The sequence below is a fragment of the Ahaetulla prasina genome, chromosome 11 (genome assembly GCF_028640845.1).
Source record: "Ahaetulla prasina isolate Xishuangbanna chromosome 11, ASM2864084v1, whole genome shotgun sequence".
Classification (NCBI taxonomy): domain Eukaryota; kingdom Metazoa; phylum Chordata; class Lepidosauria; order Squamata; family Colubridae; genus Ahaetulla; species Ahaetulla prasina.
In genome coordinates this window covers 21,846,756-21,874,360 of record NC_080549.1, presented here as the reverse complement: position 1 = coordinate 21,874,360, position 27,605 = coordinate 21,846,756, and the positions used below count along the sequence as shown (strand labels likewise).

At 41.7% G+C, this 27,605-nt stretch overlaps 1 protein-coding gene across 1 annotated transcript in view; it reads right to left on the bottom strand.

The window, feature by feature from the left end:
* PAK3 (p21 (RAC1) activated kinase 3) overlaps positions 1–15,289 on the bottom strand; it is a 187,784-nt gene extending 172,495 nt beyond the window's left edge. Inside the window, exon 1 of the mRNA XM_058197185.1 lies at positions 15,034–15,289. The gene's annotated coding sequence lies outside the window, so the exon portion shown is untranslated. The remainder of the gene's footprint in view (positions 1–15,033) is intronic.
* Between the last annotated feature and the right edge of the window lie 12,316 nt (positions 15,290–27,605).

Below are 27,605 nucleotides of genomic sequence, written 5' to 3'. Positions count from 1 at the left end.
TCAACTTACAGCAAGTTAGTGATACTTAAAGTTATGACAGATTCTTATCACAAAAATACCTCTTACAACCCAATTTTGAAATTACCAACAGCCACACACACCACCCCAGTCATGCGATCACATTTCGGGTGCTTGGTAACCAGCTCATTTTTGCAGCATCCTGTGGTCATGCTACAATAATTCTTTGTGGTTTTTGCCATAATTTCTGGCAAAAAACATCCATTGAATAAAATGGATTAGCTTAACAACTACAGTGTTCACTTAATGACCACCACGTAAAAAGTCATAAAATCGGGCGTGGTCACATGGTGAACCGCTTAATGACCGCAACATAATTCCAGGCTCAATTTCTATTGTAAATCAAGGATTACCTTACTCCATTATAGTTACTCTTCCTTCCTTTCTTTCCAAACAACTGCAGTTAAATATGCTGTGGGACACAATTTTATTCTGACAAAGTTAATATTTCCCAAATAGTCAAAATACCCTGAGTTCTATATTGTCCAAAGTACCTCAAAAGAGCTCAGCTAGCCTGAGATTGAAGCTTCTCTCTTTTCTATCCTTCTATTTTCAGACAAAATAGTTAAGTATGGTAATTAGTTTTTTCCCTTCTTTGGGGCAAAATTAGCATTTAGAAAGCAAGACTGTCATTTTCACAATGGCTTTTCAAATGCAATGTTCATAAAACACCCAATTTTTGTATCCACCAAAAGTCATCCAAATTTCAAAGACTCTCAGCAAACCAGAGGAATCCATTATGTCACAAACTCTGGTAAATTCTTTGATAAACCTGATGGCTGATCAATTCACCATTTTTAGCTGCTGGGTGAATTAAACCACATTTTGAGTTAGCACCTACAGTCAACCAAGATTATACCCAGCTGTGCAAATGCCACCGAATGTTTCACTGACCAGGTTAAGCAGGTTGCATGAACACAGCTAATAAACTTGTTTCTCACTCCATTGGAAGATTCTTGCATTTCACTTGTAAAACGCTTCATTTCTACAGGTAGTCCTTGAGTTATGACCATAATGGAAGCTGCCCATCACATTCATTAAGTTGTGATGGTTGTGAATCTGGTCACCCATGTGACCAAGAGGACTTTATGATCTCTTTTGTGGTGGTCTTTAAGTGAATACCATGGTTGTTAAGCAAACCAATGGTTCTTTACAGGCTGGTTTTGCTGAAAAACAGAAATAAAAGCCAGTTTTCAGCAAAACCATCATAAAATGCAATCACGTGACCACAGGATGCCTTAAGCAGCTGTAAATATAGGCTCCTTGCCAAGCATCCAAAGTGCAGTCATGTGACCACAATGGGGTGTGTGCGGAGAGAAGGGGGCAGACTCAGCTGTCAAAATTTCAAACATGGATTGTGTGTAGCCCCCAGGTAGGGCCCGTTGTAACTTTGAACAGTCGCTCAGTGACCGGTTGTACGTTAAGGACTACCTGAACAAAAATAATTATATTTAAGACTAGAAATACAACTGGGGGGGGGAGGTTATATTCATTTTTTAAAAAATGGAAATATTATTTCCCAAAGTGGCACTCCCCCAGCATAACACACTGTTGAAAATCATTTGTCATTTAAAAAAAATATTATTTTCAAAAATCGCTCCCCTTGTGCAAGTATCTTATTCTCATCTTTGTCTGGCAATTAATCATCCCTCGGATAAGAGAAGCTGGCCCCAGGCTAGATGTCAATGCTGGGGTAATAAAAATAAGCCTTTAAAAGATAAAATGATGATTGTTTAATGGAAGTGAAAAAGGAAAGATATTAAATACAGGATATGACAGAAGAGAAACAAGTTACATCCAAGTCTCTTTAAAAAATGTATCATGCATTCTTTCAAAACTTGTACAGAGGTAGTCCTTGACTTAACAGCCATGTGTTCAGTGAGCTTTCAAAGTTACAAGAACACTGGAACAGGTGACTTAAGACTGGTCCTTGTACTTATGACCATTGCAGAATCCCCATGGTAGCATGTTCAAAATTCAGCCGCTGGCAACTGGCATGTGTTTGCAATGTTTGCTGTGTTCCAGGGTCAAGGGATCACTCTGTGCGACCTTCTCAGACGACTTCTGTCAAGCAAAATCAATGGGAAAAGCCGGATTTGTTTAATGACCCTCCGATTCACTTAACAACTGCATTGATTTTGCTTAACACCTGCGGCAAAAAAAAAGGTTTTAAAATTGGGTGTGAGTCACTTAACAAGCACCTTGCTTAACAGTAGAAATTCTAGTCTCAGTTGTGGTTGTAACTTGACAACCACCTATAAGGTCCCTTTATAGGTAGTCCTCAACTTACAACAGTTCATTTAGTGACCGTTCAAAGTTACAATGGCACTAAAAAAGGTGACATGACCATTTTGCACAATTTCAACCTTTAAAGCGTTCCCATGGTCATGTGATCAAAATTCAAACACTTGGCAATTGGCTCATATTTATGACAGTCGCAGTGTCCCGGGGTCACGTGATCCCCTTTTGCGACCTTCTGATGAGGGAAATCCATGGGGAAGCCAGATTTACTTAACAACCATGTTACTAACTTAATGCCTGCAGTGGTTCCCTTAACAACTGTGGCAGGAAAGGTTATAAAATGGGGCAACACTCATTTAACAAATGTCTCAGTTAACAACAGAAATTTTGGGCTCAATTGTGATCGTAAGTCGAGGACTACAGGTTCTTGCATTTTAAGAGAGAAAAAACACCTTTCCTACAAACGTGCCGCCTTTGTATTCAATGTACTGTAGATTTTCATCCCTTTTTCATTTTATCCAGTGTTAGGTTCATTAGCAATTAGTAGATAACTCTCCCCTGCTTTTTTTTAAGCATTTTGTCACACATTTTGGGTAAGTATGAATTCTGGAGCATAGACGTGTCTCTTTTTTATGTTCAGAAAATGAGAATGAGACACTGAATAAATGTTTTCCCATTGTTATCAACATTGAAAGGCAGAAGATAGAAGGTTCCAACTACCAGGCCAAACCACGGAAGCCAATTACTCAACAGGGCTCTTGTGACCATACAAGAAAAGAGAGGCAGACAATAGGTTTCACCTTGGACTTTCACAGAATTCAGGTGGCTAAAAGAATTCAGCCCTCCATTTAATATCGGTCCCATGGCTTAGATGCTGTTTTGCAATAGTTGCCTTTGCAGACTAAAACAAGGATAAAAGATGGCATTGAAAATCCATTATTCCTGACCTTGAATATGAATTTCCCCATCAAATATTGTGCATCTGTATTATAAATTAATTATATTAATTATATCTGTATTATAAATTATTAAAATAGTTTCCGTTGTCCTCTGTTATATCTCATACCACTACAAAGCAACATTCAACCAATGGGGAGATGGGACACATGGTGTCCCATTTGCCAAGGAGAAGACCTGGACTTCAACTCCTAAAGGACACAGGCTGGCAGGAGAATTCTGGGAATTGAAGTCCACCCATCTTGAAGTTGCTAAAGCTGAGAAACCCTGATCGTTTTTCTAATCGCCAACATTTTCAGGAATATAATTACAGTCAAACATGAGAAGTGAATGAGGCTACAAAGAAAAATTCTGTGCAAAATCTGAAGGTGGTTATAAGCAGGGCAAATTCCTCTCAACCACCAGCAGCTCCACTGGTGATTTTTCAGGTCCTCCTTCTCTCTCAGACCAGCCTACCTTGCAGAATTGTCTTTGTAGGGAAAAATCAGAGGAAGCACCATGTATTGTCTCAAATGAAAAGCAAGGTTTAAGTCAAACTAAATAAATAGGTAGATCTCAATATGCAAATGCCTGACAAGTGACTCATACTTATGACTGCTGCTGGGTCCCAAGGTCATGTGATCACCTTTTGTGACCTTCTGAGAAGCAAAGTCGGTGTGGAAGTCAGATTCACTTAACAACCAGGTTACTTATCAACAGTGATTCACTGAACTGAGGCAAGGAAGCTTGTAAAATGGGGCAAAACTCATTGTCTTGCTTAGCAATGGAAATTTTGGACTCAATTGTGGTCATAAGGCCAGGACTACTTGTGATGTCTGGTTTGGAAAACTTAAGTAGAGAGGAGCAACTTTCAAAGAGTGAACAGAAAGCGTGTGTAATTTTAATCTGAATGGATTGCTAATCAAAAGAGATATTTCTCCTCGAGTTTCTAGATGCCACAGCTTGGGAGAGAATTTTCATCTCTTGGAATCGACCATTGTGACTGACACAGCCATTATTTTGACCTTGACACAATAGAATCAGGTGCCATGAGGAACCCAAAGGTTGTATTCATGGATCTCTCTAATGTTCCATGGACATGTCAACATCCTTGACTTATACCTGGTTCCAGTGGTGAAATCCTGTGTGGCTTGCCACAGGTTCACTGCCCACACACGTGCGGTGCCCGCCAAACACACGTGCATGAGCACTGCACGCCAAACGCACAACTTGCACAGAAAAAGGAGGCTTAAGAAGGTAAGTAGAACAGCAGGGGGGGGGACGGGACAGCTGTGCTGCGTGATTTAGATTCACTAGAAACCAACTTCTCCTGCCTCTCTTTATCCCTGAATCTAAAGGAAATTGCACCCACTCTCTCCAAAGGGAGTCACAGATACCCCCTTTCACACCTGTCTTCAGCGAGGGACCGATTTGCACCAACTGAAAGAAAGCCTGGTAAAGCAAAGACGGGCAGCCACTCCAAATTAAATCCCCAATGCTCTTCTCTTCCTTGAGGCCCACAGCGAAAAGGCTGCAAAAGACCAGAGAACGTGTGGCCTTAAGGAAATGGGCGACACACGCTATTCTCATGCTAATGCAAGACCAGGCTTCCATCTGCTCCTCTCAAGGTCGCAGCCTTGAGGAGAAGCTTCACTGGGCTTTATGAATGCCAGGCCATCCAGAACATTGGTGACACGTTGGCCGCTTTCCATGGTAATAGGAGTTCTAATTATCACCCACATAAAGAGAATTGTTGCATTCAATAACGGGGTGGGTAGGGGGTGTCCGACAGCTGGAGAAGGCAACTTGCAGGGCTTGATTTTTAGTGGGGGGGGGGAGGAGAAAAGAACCATCTCATTGCTTTTTGTCTCTCCCTCTTAACGAAATAAATGTGCTTCCTCCAGTTCAACAGAGACAGGACAAATCCATTGGCTCTGTTTCCAAAAAGCACTTCTCCAAATTATGCCCCTTCTCCCCCCCCCCACCCCCCCGCTCCCCGCAGGATCATGGTTTTACATAAACTTGAATAAATAAGTCCAACCTGAGCAACATTTTGCTTCAAAAGTGAGAAAAGAAAGATTTTCTTTTGTTTATTCTATCTTAGCGGGTAAGACACCAGGCTAGAAAGTGGCAGATTGTGAATTCTAGTCTTGTTTTAGCCATAAAAGCCAGGTGGGTGACTTTGGGCCAGTCCCTTTCTCTTAGCCCAATCTAACACACACCGTTGTTGTTGTGAGGAAAATGGGAGAAGGAATAGATAGTGTGCTGGATAGGTTTTCCACACTGAGAGGGAGGGAGGGAGGCAGGGAGAGAAAGAGAGAAAGGAAAGATTTGCAATATAGATATTTGTCCTTTTACAAAGTTGCTGCCTTTTCAGGCAGGCTTTATAATACAAGAAGGCAGGACAGGCTTTAAGCTTCGGGAAAGGATCTTAAGGGAAGAATCCTCTGAGTGGGCCACCCAATTTTTGGCTTCTGTCTTATGGCCATATTTTTCTTCCCCTCCACCCCCAAGTTGCGGTTTGGAAAGCCGGCCTGAAGTTAAGGAGGTGGCAAGATAAACACATGTGAGTCATCCTGCTTTTGTCTTTTTGCCATATTTGTTTTTATGGTGCTACTTAGCCCCAGTGGTAGGATTGAAAATTTAACAACCAATTCGCTGCCCAGTTGCTGGGTGGGCGGGGCCATGGGGGCGTGACCTACTCGGCCTCCTGCACCACAGCAGAGGGGGGCGTTTTCACCCTCCCAAGGCTGCGGAGACTTTCCGTGAGCCTCCAGGACGACGAAAACTGCCTCCCCCGGGCACTGGAGGCCCCCCCCCCCCCGGAGGCTGGGAACAGGCCCATTTCCGGACTTCCAGTACACCTGTTTTTTGCCCTCCTGAAGCTCAGGAGGCTTTCCTCGAGCCTCCAGGGGGGCAAAAACGGCTGGCCCTAGGCTCTGGAGGCCCTCCAGAAGCCGGAAACAGTATACCCATTGTTTGCCCTCCGAGGCTTCGGAGGCTTTCCATGAGCCACCAGGAGGATGAAAACTGCCTCCCCCAGGCTCTGGAGGCTCTCAGGAGTCCCTCCAGTGGCCAGAAACAGGCCTGTTTCCAGACAAAAATGGTAGGCCCCATTTTTCACCCTCCAAGGCTCCAGAGGCTTTACTTGAGCTTCCAGAAGGGCAAAAACAGCCTCCCCCGGGCACCAGAGGCTTTCCCAGAGCCTCCACACGCACCCTGCACCTACCTTGCATTCAAAATAGGCCATGTGGAGACTCCTGGGAGAGGAGGGGTGGGGTGGGCGGGATCAGCCAGTCCTTGGAACAACCGATTTGGTGAACCAGATTAAAATTAACATTCTGTTCGCCCAAACTGGTCCGAACCGGATGAATCCCACCCCGGTTAGCCCCCTTTTCAGTCTTCTACCGCAGAAATGGGCAACCTGTAGTCTTTGGAAGTTTCAAGCTTTTTTTCTAGTTCTAAAGCAGTGTTTAAAGCATCTAGAGCAGGGGATTTCTGGGAGTCGAAGTCCATACATCTTAAAGCTTGATAAACACTGCTTTAAAACCACCTCTGATTGCACGTAGTCCTCAACTTACAAGAGTTCATTTAGTGATCATTCAAAGTTACAATGGCACTGAAAAAAGTGACCATTTTTCATACTTATGACCTTTAAGATCATGGTCATGTGATCAATATTCAGATGCCTAGCAAGTGACTCATAATTATGATCATTGCTGGGTCCCAAGGTCATGTGATCACCTTTTGCAACTTTTTGACAAGCTAAGTCAATGGGAAAGCCAGATTCACTTAACAATCGTGTTACTAACTTATCAACTGCAGCAAAGCTCACTTAACAAATGTCTCACTTAACAACAGAAATTTTGGGCTCAATTGTGTTCGTACATCAAGGACTATCTGTATTATTGGTGAAAATCAACAATCACCTCAAACCTGTTATTCTGTGTTCTATGTTAATTCCACATTATTCTGATCTGCTAACAAAGTCATTTCTTTGTTCTCCCATTTTCAAAACCCAGTCTGTAAGTTGGCTTGTTGGTGACTTTTCAAAAGCTCCTCCTCCTTGGAGTGCTCTACAGCCCTCCTTTCTGCGAATGAGAAGGGCTTCCCACCCTAGTAGGGAACCCCTGGCAAGAGGCACTGTGCAGGGGACATGGCTGGCTGGCTCACTTCTCAGAAAATAAATACCTCTAAGCTGACAACAAAGCTTCTTCTCTTCATAGAAACAAAGGTTGACTCCAAGGGCAACACTTCAAGCAACATCTTGAATGGGCCTCTTTCTTTACAGGAGGTGACTAGCACCTCTCCATCTTCTGACCCAGACACACGTCTATATTTATTTTGGGGACTTGAGAGTCAGGCTAACAAACAAAAGTGAGTACACACTTTTTATAGCCTGCTGGGATTCCAAATTGTGCTGCTGATTTCCAGAACAATAATCCAATCTTGAATTTTCCATAAATTCAATGAATGTAAATCAGCATCTTCCAAGAAGACCATCCTGTGTGTTGTGGAGACATCATTTAACTCTTACAGGAGTCCCATCCCTTAAACGAATTTGATGAATTCCTTTTTAAAGCTTGATAAGCCAGCCACTAGGTACAATACCTGAAAAGTCCCAAATATGTTTTTACAACCATCACCTGGCTGACTGAGAATCTCCATAGGCATTTAACTCCTTAAAAGAGTCACTCATTTATTTATAAATGCACACATGTATAGTTAGAACACAGAACATAGATTAATAAGGTTGGAAGGGACCTTGAAGTCTACTTCAACCTCCTGCTCAAGCAGGAGATCCTATACTATTCTGGACAAATAACTGTCCAGTTTCTTCATGAAAACCTTTCAGTGATGGAACACCCACAACTTCTGGAAGCAAGCTGTCCCATTGATTAATTGTTCTTGCTGTCAGTAAATTTCTCCTTAGTTCTAGGTTGGATCTCACTTTAATAATCTTCCACCTGTTGCTTCTTGTCCTGCCCTCAGGTGCTTTGGACAATAGGTCAACCCTTCTTCTCTGTGACAGCTCTTCAAGTACTACAAGACTGCTATCATACCATCCCAGTCCTTCTCTTCATTAGACTAGACATACCCAATTCCCTCAATCATTCATCAGATGGTATAGCCTCCAGACCCCATATCATCTTCGTTGCTCTTCTGCGCATTTTCTTCCTCACAGAGAGATCCTCACTCAGTGAGTTTTCTGGACGTGTAAGCGCAGGGCTGCAGGTTTCCATTAACATTTTTCTGCAAGATCACTGCTGCCATTGCTACATCACTGGCATAGGTTTGGACTACAAAAGGTTGCTCTGGGTCTAGATGCCTTAGTACCGGTTCTTTCACAAAATGCCTTAATGCTAGTTGACATTCTTTTTTTTTTTTGCAAATTTTTTTTTATTTTTTATAAGCATAATAATAAAAAAAAATCATTGTGAACAGATTATCAGTCAGGTACATCCTTAAACATATTTCAACTTTCACCCCCATTGTATTCTATACAATATATTTTCTTCTCCTTCTTAAAATTAATTATTTGCACATATCTAATAAAAAAAAATCTATTCCATCCCATTCTGAAATCAATATTTAAATGAAGTCTAGTCCCCGTATTTTAATTCCCCAAAACATCATTAACAAAACATCAATGACAAAATTAGTAGACCAGAGGAATGCTGTTGATATAATTTACTTGGACTTCAGTAAAGCATTTGATAAAGTAGACCATAACCTACTACTAGATAAAGTAGAAAAATGTGGGTTAGACAGCACCACCACCAGATGGATTCGTAACTGGCTGACCAACCGCACTCAACGTGTAGTCCTCAACGGAACTACATCCACATGGAGGGAAGTATGCAGTGGAGTACCCCAAGGCTCTGTTTTAGGCCCAGTACTCTTCAACATCTTCATCAATGACTTGGACGAGGGGATAGATGGGGAACTCATCAAATTTGCAGATGACACCAAGCTGGCAGGAATAGCCAACACTCCAGAAGATAGGCTCAAGTTACAGAAAGATCTTGACAGACTTGAACATCGGGCGCTATCTAACAAAATGAAATTCAACAGTGAAAAAAGTAAGGTTCTACATTTAGACAAAAACAAAATGCACCGGTACCATATGTGTGGTACCTTGCTCAATAGTAGTACCTGTGAGAGGGATCTTGGAGTCCTAGTGGATAACCATCTAGATATGAGCCAGCAGTGTGCAGCAGCTGTTAAAAAAGCCAACACAGTTCTGGGCTGCATAAACAGAGGGATAGAATCAAGATCACGTGAAGTGCTAGTACCACTTTATAATGCCTTGGTAAGGCCACACTTGGAATATTGCATCCAGTTTTGGTCGCCACGATGTAAAAAGATGTTGAGACTCTAGAAAGAGTGCAGAGAAGAGCAACAAAGATGATTAGGGGACTGGAGGATAAAACATATGAAGAACGGTTGCAGGAACTGGGTATGTCTAGTTTAACAAAAAGAAGGACTAGGGGAGACATGATAGCAGTGTTCCAATATCTCAGGGGCTGCCACAGAGAAGTGGGAGTTGGGCTGTTCTCCAGAGCACCTGAGGGTAGAACAAGAAGCAATGGGTGGAAACTGATCAAGGAAAGAAGCAACTTAGAACTAAGGAGAAATTTCCTGACAGTTAGAACAATTAATAAGTGGAAAGACTTGCCTTCAGAAGTTGTGAATGCTCCAACACTGGAAATTTTTAAGAAAATGTTGGATAACCATCTGACTGAGATGGTGTAGGGTTTCCTGCCTGGGCAGGGGGTTGGACTAGAAGGCCTCCAAGGTCCCTTCCAACTCTGATGTTATGTTATGTTATCATTAATAATTCTTCTATAAACTTCTTGAGTTTTGCAAATCTGAACATATTTCTATGTTACTTTTAATCAGAGGTCAAACTGTCTAAAAACTCTTTCCTGAAGCTGCCCAGTGATCACATAGACATTTCCATCTTACTTAGGAGTAGTCCTGAATTCACAAAGACTACTCCGTCTTGTCATCTTCCTCTGGCCCGTTGGCATTCTAAAGTCCAATTTAGAGGTTGCCCTGGCCCCAGTTTTAGTAATTCTGTGATGGGAAGGGCAATCTCTCCAAACAAGGGAATAAATTGGCGGTAAAAATTCATGAACCCCAGAAAACTTTGCAACTGTTTCCTGGTGTGCGGGGGTTGCCAGCTTTCACTTTACCCGGGTCCATCTCCACCCCCTGGTTCAATATGCAGTAGCCAAGGTACCGGTAATCTAAAGCATTTTTGTGGAACTCACATTTTGACAATTTTGCAGACAGTTTGGCTGCCAGTAATTTCTTCAACACTTGCCGAACCAATTCTAAATGTTCTTACAGGGTTTCAGTGTAAATGATAATGTCATCTTAGTAAAGAAAGACCCCCCCCTTATATAGATGCTCGTGCAGGACTTCATTTATCAATTGCATGAAAACTCCAGGGGCTCCCTGTAGTCTGAATGGCATCACCCTGAATTGGAAGCTTCGACACAATAACTACTAAATATTAACAAAAACCATTGTCTCAACACATACAATACATAAGCATAGATTGACAAAGCTGCAAACATGCTACCCGAGAGAATATGTTGGCTGTTTTAAGACAACCCATCTTACTCTGACTTCATGAGAACATCAGTCTGAAATCTGATTTCTTACTATTCAAACATTAGTAGTTCACATCCTGTCCTGGTTTTGTTATAGCCCAAAATGAGTTTATTATTTATGGCAAGTTCAATCTGAGGACACCTAATTTATAGACATATCTTGGACAGATGAGATTTATGTTAATTTGTAGCGCTGACAAGGTGATGAATGACAAGACGAGAAAGACGCTGGTGGTTGATTGTACTGATTATTGCAGTTCAATAATATGGATCCCCAGAATATCTAGTACCAGAAGAGCATTCTGTAATCTCCTAAATCAAGTGGCTCCAAGCCAATCACTTGAAGAATTAGTGTCTAAGTATCTGTGCCATGGAAATGGTATGTAGGAGGCTGTCTCCAGAGATGCTGCCTAGAGAATGGGCAGATAAAACGCAGAGCCTGTAGCTGGATAGCAGGCAAAGGTTCAAAAGAGATCTTTCCTAATTTCTCAGGGGTTAAGGAGATGGGAATGTATGTAGTCTTACAATAAATTAGCTCATCTGGTTGTGTTTCCTGTGTGATGCACCTGGTAAGGCTAATAGCTGTGGATTTATTTGTTGGATTCGTATAGTCACCCATCTCACAAAAAGCAACGGTGGGCAGTGCACAACAATCCAATTTTTAAAAAAAGATAAAAATGACACATAGATATAAAAATCCACATTATAAGATAAAATATAATTATCTTATTATAATAGTATCTTATAAAAAAAATATACAAACTCTGTACCATCATGCCATACATGGTATGCTAAATGAGTAAAAGAGGTAAGCTAAAGGTAGAATAAAAACTGAACATAGCTAGGTAGATAATTTAGGTTAAGTATTCAAATTACAAATTCCCTGAAGCCAGGTAGATTGGCTTCACTTACGGGCTAATTTACTATTTTTTCTTTTAATTAACCACGATTGGAATAGATTCACCTTTTCCTTCTCCCTTTAATTTCATCTGAGGACCAAAAGGACATTCCAAATCATTTTAATACACAGAGAAGCCCATGCAAAGAGAAACCACAAATCCAATTTTTTGCCAACAAAAGTTAAGGGAGAATTGTCTACAGAGATTCTAAGTCATCCAGGTCATGGTTGTCCCAAAGGTGCTTTTTCAAGAGTCAACTGGACTTTCTGGTTTTTCTTTGAAGACGTTTTGCTTCTTATCCAAGAAGCTTCTTCAGCTCTGCTGAAGCTTCAGAGTTGAAGAAATTTCTTGGATAAGAAGCAAAACGTCTTCAAAGAAAAGCCAGAAAGTCCAGCTGACTCTTGAAAATTAGAGATTAAGAGTGTTGAACTGAAATGATCACCGACCATCCATAGATTCCTTCTTACTAATATTTTACTTCTCAGTTTCCTAAAAATGTAGCTGGTATCACTGGTGGGATCCTGCCAGTTTAACAACCGGTTTGGAGATCGCGCGCTTTGCTGCACGTGCATGCACACTTTTACAAAAACTTATCTTCCACGTTACTGCTGGGGAGTAACACAGCTGAGGTGCGGCAATCTGGTCTGCTGCATGAATCAGCTGAGAAGATATAGGTCAGTAAAGCGCAGGGGTGGCAGACGGGCCCACCTGATTGTCGGAGCGAACCAGTTCGCTCCCAGCTGATCATCAAGAGCTACCAGTTTTCCTGAACCAGTCCAAACCAGTAGAATCCCACCCCTGGCTCAGTGGAACCCAAGACCCCTTGCCTGTACATCCAATGTCCCTGGTTGGTGCCAGCAGGTCACCGTCTATTTGACATCTCAAAAATATTTGGATTTCATGCCCCATTTAGAAAGCCCACTAAGTATCAGAGCTCCAGTAGGTGGCAATACTAAACTGATATTGACTGACCAGGAAAATTCAACTGATCCATGTTGGTTAGAGTTTGAGTGGAAAATCAATCATAAGTGAAGGAGGAACTTCAGGCTCGGTTAAGCATCAAAAGACGATTCCAAAGGTCTTTTCCAAAGACAATTGGACAGGTTCTGAAGAGTCAGAACTGAAGCAGCTTTTTAGATGAGGAGCAAAACATTTTCAAGGAAAAAACAACAAGAAGTAAGTCCAGTTGCCTTTTGAAAAAGCACCTTTGGAACAAGCATGACCTGGATGATGGAGAATCTCCAAAGACATGAAAAAAACCCTCACAAAGCTAGACCAAGCCATTAATCAGAAAATAACACAAGACACAACCAGATCATCACCATGAGTGAAACTCAACTCAAAAAGAAATTGCGGATGGCCACCACCAGTCCCCAAATACTAAATGAAGGCTTATGGGATAAGCCTTTTATTTCTACTACTCTCCTTCTTGCCCTTCTTGCCAGGATGAAACTGGAACTGCGTGCGCAGCATGTGTTTGGTGCCCACCACACATTTACACGCAGCGAACCTGTGGCAAACCGTGGAGGATTTCACCACTGTGTCAGTCAGGTTCTCCACCTCACATATTTTATTTAAAGAAAAGTTTTAAGGGGTTTAATTATAAGTAAAGTAAGTAGTAAATAGAAAGTTGACTTGTAGCAAAGCCAAAGGCTAGCTAGTAATTCTGCCTTCGCAAAAATTTTGCTGGGATTTGTAAATATTTGCTTGTAATCCAACCCTCTACTCAAACAGGAGACCCTATACCAATTCAGACAAGTGGCCACAACTTCTGAAGACAAGCTGCTCCACTGGTTAATTGTTGCCACTGTTAGGAAATTGCTCCGTATTTCTACGTTGATTTTCTCCTTGATTAATTTCCATTCATTGTTTCTTGCCCTGCCTTCAGGTGCTTTCAGAATAGGTTGACCTCCTCTTCTTTGTGGCAGCTCCTCAAACATTGGAACACTGCTATCCTCTTGTCCTTCTTTTCACTAGATATACCCAATTCCAGCAACTGCTCTCTACTGTTTATGTTTTAGCCTCCAGTCCCCTAATCATCTTAGTTGTTCTTCTCTGCACTCTTTCCAGAGTCTCAACATCTTTTTTATATTGTGGTGACCAAAACTGAATAGAGTTTTTGTGACATAGTTTTGGAACTGGAGAAATCTACTCCACAGAGTTCCTCAGCCAAATGCCATTCATCTCTTGGAAGATGCCAACATGGGAAATGCTGTTTTAAGGAACAGATTCTGCATCAGGTTCTACTAAACTCATGGGAACTTAGTTTCAGACAGAAGCACATAGGATGCAGCCCATACGACCCTAGAGACTCAGTTCACACAACACTCTAGGTCAGTGTTTTTCCAACTGGACAAGCTTAAGATGCCAATTCTTGGGGTTGATGTTTGTACATCTTGAAGTTCTACCAGGGAATTCTGGAGAATACTGGGAATGGATGTCCAGGTATCTTCAAGTCTTGCCTGGGGACTTCTGGGAGTTGAAGTCCACGCATCTTGCAGTTGCCAAGTTGGAAAAACAGTAGGATGTTTAGATACAGCAGTTGGTTCTTCAGCACAAGAGAGAAGCCATAACACAATTTATTCGTTTTGTCCCCATTTGTGAAAGAGCAACACTTATGTTCTGTAACCCAGCTTCAGGGGATTGGGAGAACCCAGCGGCCTGCAAATACAGTTGTGACCTATTACAATAAGATTACCTCCAGCATAGCCTGAGATGCTGGTGAGCCAGTCTGGTCTAGCAGTGTTTCTTAAAATGCGCACCTAGGACTACTGGGGTCCCCCAAGACCCACTCAGGGGTCCTTGAAATCAAAATTACTTCCCAGTTTATGTTGAAAAATAATACAATATCAAAACTCCATCCAACAATTGTGAGAAGCTGTAGCGAATATATTAGTTTTAATTTTTAATACGGTAAATATCGATCAATATAACCCATGCAAACAAAAGCTCTCTTGGGACCCTCCGGGGTTTTTAAAAGTGGGACGGGATCCCGACAGCAAGAACTTTAGGGAAGGCGAACTTTCAGCCCTGCCATAGGCACCGAAGCCAGAGTTCACCTAGAGAATAACCATCATTGCCCGCCCCCCCCAATAAATAAACCAGGTTCCACAATCCGCACCTTCTGGATTCACACGACCAGATCACCTGCAAACCACGTTGCGGAGAAAAGGCATCCCGGTTAGGTAACACCTGGTTCCACCCAAGGCCAGATCGTAGCAGTGAGGCGGCCCCCTCCTCCCAAACAAGACCCTCCTCTTCCTCCTCCTCCTCCTCCTCTCCAGCAAACGCCCCCACCCTGCAAAAGCCCAACGAACCTGCTCTCCACTCCTGCTTGGCTGGCGGTGGGGGGGCGCAGAACGCGGTGCGTCTCAGCTGTTTCTGGTTGCGGGAAAGCCCAGCGGTCAGGATCCCCCTGGCTTGCCTGAGACAGCCGGGTGGGGCGGGGGAGGCAGGGTGGTTCCCACCGCCCGGCGGAAGCGGAACGCTCCCCCCCACCTCCTACAGCCCGTGAACTGCGGGGGCTGCTGCGGCTGGTGGACGCGGGGGACGCGTTCGCCCGCGGAGCGCAGCTACTACGACCCGGACTGTGGCTTGGAGGACTGCAGCCTCGCCGCTTGGGTTGGCTAGACCTGGACTGCGTTTTACACGTGATTGAATGCACCCGTTTCTCACGAGGCGTTGCGCTGCCGGCCAAAGGAAGATTTGACATAATGCGCTCCAGGATTGTCTTATTTAATATTTGATTATTTTTATTTATTTATTTATTATTCATATTTATATACCGCCCTATCTCCCGAAGGACTCAGGGCGGTTCACAGGCACATAAAACATTTATATACAAAATTAAGATAATCATTAAAAAACTTATTCTAATGCCTAATTATTAAAAAATATAAATATAAGTATTAAAACCAATTTAAAACCCCTATAAATTTAAAACCTAAGCCAGTCCTGCACAGATGAATAAATGTGTCTTGAGCTCGTGACAGAAGGTTCGGAGGTCCGGAAGTTGACGGAGTCCTGGGGGGAGTTCGTTCCAGAGGGCGGGAGCCCCCACAGAGAAGGCCCTTCCCCTGGGCGTCGCCAGACGACACTGCCTAGCTGACGGCACCCTGAGGAGTCCCTCTCTGTGAGAGCGCACGGGTCGGTGGGAGGTATTCGGTAGCAGTAGGATTACTGCGCCCGCCCCACCCACCGCCCCGCAGTTGAAGTCGATCGGTTGTGCCAGTCCGGGAAACGGGCCCGTTTAGTGAGGGGCAAACCAAGATCGTTGGATAAAGCTAGCCGCGATGTGCAAGTTTTTAAATTTCCGCTGTTTTATTTTTAAAAATTTTGTTAATTACCAAACTCACAAAGAAATTACAAGTAGTCCTCGACTTACGATCATGATTGAGTCAAAAAATTGTGTTGCTAAGTGAGGCAGTGGTGAAGTGAGTTTTGCCCCATTTTACGACTTGTCTTGCCACATTTGTTAACTGAATCACTTCAGTTGTTAAATTAGTAATCTGGTTGTTAAGTGAATCTGGCTTCCCCATTGACTTTGCTTGACAGAAAGTTGCAAAAGGTGATCACATGATCCTGCAACTGTCATAAATATGAACCAGTTGCATCTGAATGTAAATCACATGACCACCGGATGCTGCAATGGTCCTAAATGTGAAAAATGATGACGTCCCTTTTTCAGTGCTGTTGTAACTTTGAGTGGTTACTAAATGAACTGTTGTAAGTCAAGGACTACGTTTTATTTTCCCAATAAAAGGGAAAAAGGAAGGCAAGGAGGAATAACTGCATTTTTAAAAAAAAAAGATATAGAGAAGCAACAACTGATATGTCTCTTAGAACATGGGATTCTCCACCAAACTTAGAACTGCAGAAAAAATAATTGCTACCAACCTGCCTTCCATTGAGGACCTGTATACTACACGAATCAAGAAGAGGGCCGTGAAAATATTTGCAGATCCCTCGCATCCTGGACATAAACTGTTTCAACTCCTACCCTCAAAACGACGCTATAGAGCACTGCACACCAGAACAACTAGACACAAGAACAGTTTTTTCCCGAAGGCCATCACTCTGCTAAACAAATAATTCCCTCAACACTGTCAGACTATTTACTGAATCTGCACTACTATTAATCGTTTCATAGTTCCCATCACCAATCTCTTTCCACTTATGACTGTATGACTATAACTTGTTGCTGGCAATCCTTATGATTTATATTGATATATTGACCATCAATTGTGTTGTAAATGTTGTACCTTGATGAAGGTATCTTTTCTTTTATGTACACTGAGAGCATATGCACCAAGACAAATTCCTTGTGTGTCCAATCACACTTGGCCAATAAAATTCTATTCTATTCTATTCAAACAGAAATTGCAAAGAAACGAAAACATTTTTCCTTTAAACCTCAATACTTGTTTTTAAGTTATAGTGGCTTATGATTGGATTATACACAGACTCCTGCAAAAGGGGTAGAAGTGATGTCACATGCATCATGACATCATTGCAAATGTTCTGATGTCGTTATGTCTTGGATCTGCTACCAGTGGCTCCATGTTAAAGCAAACCATGGATTATTGGCTCACGGCTTAGCAGTATGTGCTTGCCACACCAACTGTGGTTTGCAGCTAACTATAATGCAGGAGGTTAGTCAACTATTGCATGTTAGTCACAAAACAAGCCTTAGATTTCAAAAAACAGATGCTTAATGTCCCATTAAGAAGTTTCAGTGTGTAATTTTTAACAAATTTGTAATGTGTTATTGTAATTTGTAATTAAATAAAAAGTACAAATCGAGAAAGCATCAATACAATATTAACATGCATAAACATGGCAAGAAAAATAGAAAAGGGAAGAGAGGCAAAATTCTTTAAATTGTTTTAAAGATTTTCAAAAACTGTTAATAATTCTTTGAATTATTCATGTTGAAGTGGGAACAACCAATGTATTATATCCATTGCTGCAAATCACAGGTAAATTTCTCTCCGTGTTGATAAGAATTTTTTTGCCTAAAAAAAAAAGCACTGTTCTTCACATTGGAAATATAACACAAGAAAGTGTATATTTTTAATATGCAGCAGTTAATCTAGAAGCAGGGCTGGGCAATTAATTTTCCCAAGGGGTCCACATGAGAAAGTGGGTCTGTTGAGGAAGGGCTGAACTAATAGGGCTATGAAGGGAGGGAGTCGGGCTGTTCTCCAAAGCACCAGAGGGTAGAACAAGAAGCAATGGTGGAAACTGATCAAAGAAAGAAGCAACTTAGAACTAAGGAGAAATTTCCTGACAGTTAGAACAATTAATAAGTGGAATGACTTGCCTTCAGAAGTTGTGAAAGCTCCAACACTGGAAATTTTTAAGAAAATGTTGGATAACCATCTGACTGAGATGGTGTAGGGTTTCCTGCCTGGGCAGGGGGTTGGACTAGAAGGCCTCCAAGGTCCCTTCCAACTCTGATGTTATGTTATGTTATGTTATGTTATGAAACAGCATAAGCATGCACGCATGAAAATTGCGGGGGGGAGGGGTGAAATGTTCCTGATTCGGACCGGATCAGCTGATCCAGTAGCGATGGCGGCGGGTGGTTCAGAGAACTGGTAGCAAAAATCCCTGGCCCCCTGCCCATGCCCGCCCAGTCACCCGCTTCCCCACTTGCCACTTCTTTTAAAAAATGTTTTTAAAAGGTAAAAAAAAAGGCTCTGACGATCCCAGCTGAGCTGCCTGATCATCAGAGGCTTTTTTTTTCACTTTTAAAAGCATTTTTTTTACAACCGGCCAATAGGTTGTAAAAAAATGCTTTTACAAGTAAAAAAAAAGATTGCAGTGGCCACAGCTGATCACCACCACCACCACCCCTGCGCACGCTGTTTTCCTTAGCCCATGCCTGCACAGGCACATACCTCGCATGCGCAGCCGGCGAACCAGTAGTAAACTGGTTCAGATTTCACCAGGGGCGGGGGTGCGGGCAGGGAATAGCGGTTGCCTTCAAAATAAAAGTAATCAAAAGAGCCGGATGTGGCCCGGAGGCCATAAAATGCTCAGGTCTGATCTAGAGTCACCATCTTGTTAATAACGGCATGACCAAACCATGTGGATTAATATGCCAATTCTATGAAGGTTCAGGAAATAAATCTCCCTGTGTCAGGATGCTTATTCCCAAACCAATGTAACAACTGCTGCGTTTGTGAGGCTGGACCAGGCCTGGAATACCAAAATAAATTAAAACAAAGCCTAAGTTGCAGAAAGACATTCAGGAATAGAGGTGCAACAGCTGGTGCAAATCCCTTTGAACATATAAAGGACACCAGCTGTTTCTGCCACCATCTGGTGCTAATTGGAATACATAGATTTGAAGGGTTATCATTAGCATATGATTGCACTATTAGCTAAGGAATAAGTGCAGCGTTGCATTAGTGTTCAGAACATACTTAATGTGCCTATTAAAGGATACATTTTTTAAGCCTGGGCCTCTAAACATCAAGCTTTCTTAAGAAGGATCTTTGGGTATCATGGCACTGGATTCTACATGTTTGAGAGATCCAATTTGAAAGGATCTCGGAGATTTTTCATTTCATTCAACTAATCTGTTAAAATATAATCCTGAAACTGAGTTTTCCTGCATTGACACATATTTACAACTTTAAAGGCAGTTTTTTGTAAAGTGGGTAAGGGGGTAACAGGAACATTGTCTTGGATAATAAAGAGAGGCCCTAGAAATACTTCTAAATCAGTGTTTCTCAAACTTCAAGATAGGTGGACTCAGAACTCCACAGTCGGTATTGTCAATAATAATTCTTCTTGTCAATCCAACCAATTTGCAAGGGAAAAAACTGTCCTGGACTCTTTGGTATTTAGAGTTAGTGGATCTGGGCTGCAGAATTCCAGCCAGCCAGTAGATGGCAACACAGAGGTACAGAAGCACCTTATTGCCTCTGCCATCTAATGGACGCCTGCAGTTTGGCTGCCCAAATTTTGTAATCTTACCATAAAGCAGTGTTTCTCAGTCTTGAGGGCTTAGAAGTGTGGACTTCATCTCCCAGAATACCCCAGCCCAGCATTTGCCAAACACTGCCATAAAGAGAAGCTGTTCTCTCAAACTGAAGTTCATGACCTCAACAATTTAGTGCTGCATTTGGTTGTCTACCCCAATAAAAAAGGAATCTCCCTGTGAACATCTGGTTGTCTTCTCTAGCCACTTAGGGATTATTTCTTTTATTTCTCCTTCTGCTGGTTTCTTGGTCAAAATCTCAAAATTGTAATGCAAACTTTCCTCCACTAAGGGTCAGTCTTCTCTCTTGTGAAGAAAAGAGAGGGCAGCTAAAGGCTCAAGTACAAGTTTAAGGAATAATGAAAATGGTCTTTTTTTTGTAGATTGATTTGTAGATTTCAATACATTGTTTATTTAAACAGTTCAAATCCAGTCAATTTGTATTGCTGATTCATTTGCATTTGCTAACCCAGCAACATGCTGTTAATACATGATTAAAAGAAGCCTCAGGTGCCAAGAGCCCTTTCCTTTCTTCAGTTCTTATTATAAACTGCTCTGAAGTAGGTAACATGGCAAATAACTATTCCACCCACCAGACATCGCAATCTCCTAGCCCATTTCTAAAATAACTGAAGCTGAATTTCAGTCATTCTGAAACCTGATTTCTGCAGCTGTACATTGAAAGACCCAAGTCTTATGCTGGAAGTTAAAAACCCACCCCTCTCCTAGAAAAATGAAATATTTTAGGATATACTAAAAAGGCAGAATATTTCCCCCTATAAGGGAGGCAGAATCTCATCCCCCCCCCTTTGTCAATGGGCCATTAAGGCCTCAGCATCCCATCTGCAACACAAAGGACCCATCTAGCAACAGAAACTCCCCACATGGCACCTGGGAAGATTACATCAGCCAGCAAGGCTAGCTATGACCTCTGACAGCAACCAATCAGGATACTCTTCCTGTGCCCCAGGAAGTTCAAAGCCAGAGAGGGTATAAAACCCAGGGACTCGCAGCATCTCTGCCCTTTTTCTGTTCAGGAACTCAAGCCGTGTGATTCCTGTCCACCATTAAACCATCTTTCCAAGCAATTTCCATGTTTCCAGTGTCTTTTTCCCCCACTTGGAACTGAACCCAGATGGACATTTCTTCCAACACTTACTTATAGATTCTTTTTTCTTTTATTTCTTTTGTCACAACAGTATACACAAACAATTGTCATAGATAAAACAACATGTCTTGAAGAAAATATGTAAGTAAAAAATAATAAAAAATAAGTAAAAAAAATAAGTAAAAAAACTTAGTGGAAGAGAAACATCTGGAATAAAGCTAGGTATTGATGAAGAGCTTCAAAGGGCTCAAGACCTTCATTCCACCTGCATTAACTCACAGAAACTCATTAACTTTTGTTAAAGTTTATTAGTCAAGTGAATTACAACATTTGTTAAGTTGGTAACATGGTTGCTAAGTGAATATGGCTCCCCCATTGACTTGTCAGGAGGTAGCAAAAGGTGATGACCCTTGGACACTGCAAATTTCATAAATACGAACAGTTGTCAAGCATTTGAATTTTGATCACATGACTATGGGGATCCTGCAATGGACACAAGTGTGAAAAGTGGTCATAAGTCACTTTTCAGTGCTGTTGTAACGTTGAACGTCACTACATGAATGGTTGTAAGCTGAGGACTACCTGTATTGTTTTACATAATAAGCAGCTTTGATATCGTCCATTTACTGAAAGCTCTAACCTCAGTTTGAATGGACAAACAACCTGACAGGACAGGTTTCTCCATTGCTAAAAATCCAGTAATTTAGGTGGTTCCTGTGGGTTTTCTCCAAGTCTTGGCTGCCTTTTCCATTTCATAAAATGATTAATGGTTTCATTAAGTTCTGACTGATGGATGTGTTAAAGCAAAGGGAAAGGAAAAATAACATTACAATGAAGATAAGACAGCCACTCAGACAAAAGGCTAAATCTCAGTTGTAAAATAGAATATGGGCCTTTGACTTCCGCAGCACCTAACATCAGGCAAGATAGTAATGTTGTCTCTCAATCCCATCCGTGCTTAAGTCTTTATTCCCATTCCTGCTCTGTCAAACCATGGTTTCTCCTATATTCTGGTTTTCATAGAATAGGCAGCATTCACTAATTCAATACAACATGAGGAACTTTGCTTCTGAATGTTGTGGCTTTCATTAAATTGTTTTAAGGGTAAGTAATACGGGGATCACCAGATCTGGGTTGCCCAAATCCAGCTGAAAGAGAGCCAGTTTAGTTTAGCAGTTAAGACTCCAGGCTAGAAAGCAGGAGGTTATGAGTTCAGGTCCCACCTAGTCATGAAAGCCAGCTTGGATGACCTTGGGCCAGTCCCTGTTTCACAGCCCACAAGATTGTTGTGAGGAAAATAGGAGGAAGAAGTACATGTTTGCCATCTTGAGTTATTTGTAAAGGAAGGAAGGAAGGCACTATATGGGCTGGGACACAGAAACCCTCAATGCTTTAGTGTCCAGACAAAATTCTGTAGCCCACATCAGGTATTCATGCTTGGTAACCCACTATCAGAAGACAGATTCATACAAGATTTCTTTTGCAAATGGAATTTCCTTCTTATAATGCGCAGGAGGGAAGGCTGCGTATTAGGAGCCTGGCCGCTTTCCCAGTCAGCTCCCATTAATGGAGTGCCAGAATTGGTCTTGCGCACTCGCCATGGGTTTCTCCCCCTGCAGGAGACACTCCTGTTATTCTACTGCATTCTCAGGATGCTTGAGAATTTCTTCAATCTTTTCCCCAATGATATTTTGATCCTCTTCGGTGGAGGCTTCTGTCTTCCCTTTAGGCACAGATGGTGCCATGTTGCCTAAAAAGGAGAGTGTTTTCCAAATCTGAGTGGGAAGCTGAGTAACAGAATGTGGAAATCTGGCTTCTCTTTTTCTACCTTGTTCTCTTAATTGATATCGGTCTTGTCCCTGAGCTTATTTCATTGTTGCAGGTGGCAGAGGATGATGCTGAGGTGTAATTTTTTTCTTAGCCTTCCATCCTTTCATCCCTCACCTACATCTAACTCTCTCCCCTTACTGGTCCCAATATGAGGGGGGGAAGAAATATCATTAATTAGCATTTCCTTCGAATGAATTCCTTTATGCATTCTGATGTGCCTAAAGGAGGATAGTGCAAATGTGCAATAGCACTTGCAATAGGACTTAGACTTCGGTACTGCTTCACAGTGCTTTATAACCCTCTCTAAGGAGTTTACAGAGTCAGCAACTTGCCCCCAGCAATCTGGATTCTCATTTACTGACCTTGGAAGGATGGAAGGCTGAGTCAACCTTGAGCTGTTCAGAATCACAATCTTGAGTGAGTGAAAATCCAATATCAGCAGAATTAGCTGCCATACTGCACTCTAACCATTGCACCACCACAGCTCTCAGCCCAATCCACCAAAGAGAGAACCTGACCGGCACACCATGGCCAGCTAATGACTGAATAACTCCAGGAATACTGAACTCTGCAAAACAACATACTGACATTATTTTTTTTCTTCTGAAAAAACTGTTCAAAGCAAATTCCCTTTCATTAGTTTTTCCTCTTGAACCAGCAAGAGGAAAAATATAGGAGGTTTTTTTTTTTCAGCAAAACATAGGTAGGATTTTTTTTATTTATCCCCACCTTTATTACTATAACTCAAGATGGCAAACATACACCGTCTCCTCCCTGATCTCCGTCTCCTCCCTGATCTCTGGACCTTTAAGCGCAAGCTCAAGACTTTCTTTTTTCACCAAGTGGGGCTGGCCTGATTGATTTTAGTATGGGGATTTTAGTGGGTTTTTTATAGGGTTTTACCTAGGTTTTAGTTTTGATAAATTTTAGCTAATATTTTAATGTTACAGTGATTGAATCAGTTTTTTAAATTTGATAGTGTATTTTAAATTTTTGGGGATTCTTGTCGTTTTATTGGCTGTACACTGCCCTGAGTCTTCGGAGAAAGGCGGTATAAAAATATGAATAAATAAAATAAAATAAATAATACACAATTGCTATCTCCTCCTATTTTTCTCACAACAATCCTGGGAGGTGGGGGTCAGCTGAGATAGAGCCATTGGTCCAATGTCACCTAGTTGGCTTTTATGCCTAAAGCAGGACTAACATTCATTGTCTCCTTGCGATTGGCCCAATGTCACCTAGAAGACTTTCTTTTCTAAGATGACGTTAGAACTCAGTCTCCTAGTGATTGGCCCAAAATCACCCTGTTGACTTTCATGCCTAAGGCAGGACTAGAACCCAGTCTCCTGATTTCTAGATTGGTCCTTTAACTTTATTGCAAGCATGGAGGGGAGACCATTCTCTCACCTGTCTTAAAAGTCCATGGGATGTTTCCTCTTATATTTCAACCAACCTAGTTAATGGACTGGCCATTGTCTTCAACCTAAATAAGCAGGCAGACAGGAAGCTTGTCTTACTATATCCTTGATTCCAGAAGATCTTCAGAAGTAAAGAAAGCTGAGTCACACATTTCAAAAACATCTCAGGCTTCATCAAAGTTTACAAGAAGGAAGCCTTCTTCTAAGGTAGGGGTCTCCAACCTTGGTCCCTTTAAGACTTGTGGACTTCAACTCCCAGAGTCCCTCAGCCAGCAAAGCTGGCTGAGGAACTCTGGGAGTTGAAGTCCACAAGTCTTAAAGGGACCAAGGTTGGAGACCCCTGTTCTGAGGTATTCACAGTCCATTAGAAAAAAGTGCCTTTCTCTGGCAGTCTGGATGGAGTTTTCAATTAGGTGAGCTTCTCTAAATCCTCATTTCTCTTGCCAATCTCTTTGGGAGGAAAAAAAAAACATATTTCATTGATTATCCCCAAACATCAGGGCTTTGAATGTCCTTTGAAGGAGAATGTCCTCAGACGTCCTGTCCTCCAGGATCATTTATTTTCCATTCCTGATTTATGTATAAACATGGAAAAACTCTCAGGATGTTATTGTTAAAAATCATCCTGGCTAACAACTATGATGGCCCAAAAGGAATAAAGGATGGAGAAGGGAAAAGAAAACATGGAAACGTTCAATAACAACCAGCTGGATAAAAGGCATTCAAAAGAAGAGGGAGGGTGAATATGAGTGACAAATATTCAGAATAACCAGGACATTTTTAAATGCAACTGAAGTTGAGGTTTCCCATTCAATTCCCACTGAATTCCCGTAAAACTCTATTGCCTTCCAGGACTCCATTCAAAAACCAGATGCTTTGTAAGATGAAGAAGAGAAGGAGATCCCTTCTAGATAACTAGAAGACAACTACCATTCTAAAAGTCCCCAAATCTTGGGCATTACAAAAGGTGTGATCTGTGGGACACCAGGTTGAAGAAGGCTGTAGATAAGGGATATTGCAACTAGGTTAGAAGTCATATTTGAAAGCCAGGTTGGGTTAGCCATGAAAGCCACAAGATAGAAATTGAAAGACTATGAATTCTAATCCTGCCTGAAACAAGATGTCAGCTGGGTGACCTTGGGCCAATCCCTCTTTCGCAAGAACAGAAAAAGGCAAAGGCAGGCATGTGTCCATATTTTTGCCATGAATTAAGACTAACTTGTAGTCTTAATTTGTCGCAATTAAAAATTATCTCTTAACTCACCTACAAAGTTGCTTGTGGCACATTATTTCTTCACGGCAGATTATTTCCAGTTCTCCCTCTCAAAAAAATAAGGTTCTACATTTAGGCAAGAAAAACCAAATGCACAGGCATAGCATAGGTGGTACCTGGCTCAATAGTAGTACCTGTGAGAGGGATCTTGGAGTGGACAATCACTTAAATATGAGCCAGCAGTGTGCTGCAGCTGCCAAAAATCCCCACCCAGTGTGAGGCTGCATTAACAGAGGGATAGAATCAAGATCACATGAAGTGTTAATACCACTTTATAATGCCTTGGTACAACCACACTTGGAATACTGCATCCAGTTTTGGTCACCACAATGTGAAAAAGTTGTTGAGACTCTAGAAAGAGTGCAGAGAAGAGCAACAAAGAACGTTCAGGGTGTGAAGGCTAAAACATTTGAACAACTGTTGCAGAAATTGAGTATGTCTAGTCTAGTGAAAAAAAAAGGACTAGGGGTAACATGATAGTAGTGATCCAATATTTAAGGGATTTAATATTTAAGCCCCCTGCCACAAAGGGGGCTCATCTTATTTTCCAAAGCACCAGAAAGCAAGACAAGAAACAATAATTGGAAACTAATGATGGAGAGAAGCAATTTAGAACTAAGGAGAAACTTCCTGACAGTGAGAACAATTAACCAGCTTGCCTCCAGAAGTTGTCAGTGCTCCATCACTGGAGGTTTTTAAAAAATAGACTGGACAGCCATTTGTCTAAAATGGCTTGAGCAAGGAGTTGGACTAGAAGATCTCCAAGGTCCCTTTCAATTCTGTTATTCTATTCTATTTTCTTTTTGGACATTCCACAAAATCTGACTGTATGGATACGCTCCAAGTCTTTTATTAAAGTTAGGTAGTCTTTTTAGGAAGTGATTGATGTGGAGAACTCATTCTATCCCATTTGTAAATATTTCAGTTTGCTGATGTTATTTGTTGTTTTCTAACTTTCTGTTTGCCGCCCAAAGTCATCTGTTGAATGGGCAGCCAATCAGTCAATCAATCAATCCCAGGTTAGACTGACAAGTTAAAAATCAAACCCCAAGAAGAAAGCCACTGCAAACACTTTTGCAGTGTCAGTTATAAAACTACATGGCGATGGCTGTGGCATCAAGAATGAATTCAACTAGTGTTTTTCTTCTATTAGAGCACCTGAACAAAGATCAAAGAGAGGAGAAGAAGACTGTCTGATCCTTGGTGCTCTCTGAGCTTGGTTGTTTTCTTGCAGATGTTTCATTACCCAAACTAGGTAACATAATGAGTGCTAATCTGATGATAATCAAGACTAGGTTTGATGTTGTTACCTAGTTTGGATAATGAAACATCTGCAAGAAAACAGCCTAGCCCAGAGAGCACCAAGGACCCCTCATTTCAACCCTGAGCTACAAAGATATTCTCCTTTATTGGGATCAGAGAAATGTTCCCAATGGGTCACTAATCACCACCCTTTTGCCTACTTCATTTGGAAATGAACATGCTAATCATCACTGAAGAGATCACATCACATCAAATATCTTTATTACGGTCTTTGACCAGCCTTTATTGAAGACAACATGTAATATTAATGTCTTCTTTGGGGTCATCATGCCTAGTGAGCTCCAGGTCTCTTTGACCTAAGAGTAGAAGTTTTAAATCATTTTCTTCAGATGTTCAGATCTGGTCTAAAGAATGGTTTCCTGTTTCCATGATAGCTGCTGGAAAAAATTGTGCCCAATAGATGTGATGAAATGTCCTGGCTCCCAAAGATGCATGTTTCTGGGACCACTCTGGCAAGTGGCAACGAGGAACATTTTTTCCATCCTTTTGCTTGGACATTTTTTCATTAGGTTGAGAAACCTTATTTTGCAATTCTGAGATGGTAGGCCTTAAAAAAGTCTTAGATTGCTTGTACTAATTTTGTTCTGAGCTGCTGGCACATAGGATACTCTGTTCTGGCCACCAAATTTGAAGAAGAAAAATGACAAATTGGATGTGGTTGCAAAAATGTCCCTGTAAATCAAATCTGTAATTCTACACAATCAAGGACTAAAGGAAGCTTTGAGGAGAATCACAACCTGTTTGGGGAAAAGTTTTGGATAGTGGTTCTTAACCTGTGGTCTGCAGACCCCTGGGGGGGCCATGATGCCATCACAGGGGGTCTGCGAAGGCTGAAAGAAATGTTAGGATTTAAATCTTGAGTTAAGTCTTGGGGATCCATGCAGTGGTGAAATCCATTTTTTTTTACTATCAGTTCTGTGGGCGTGGCTTGGTGGCCATGATGT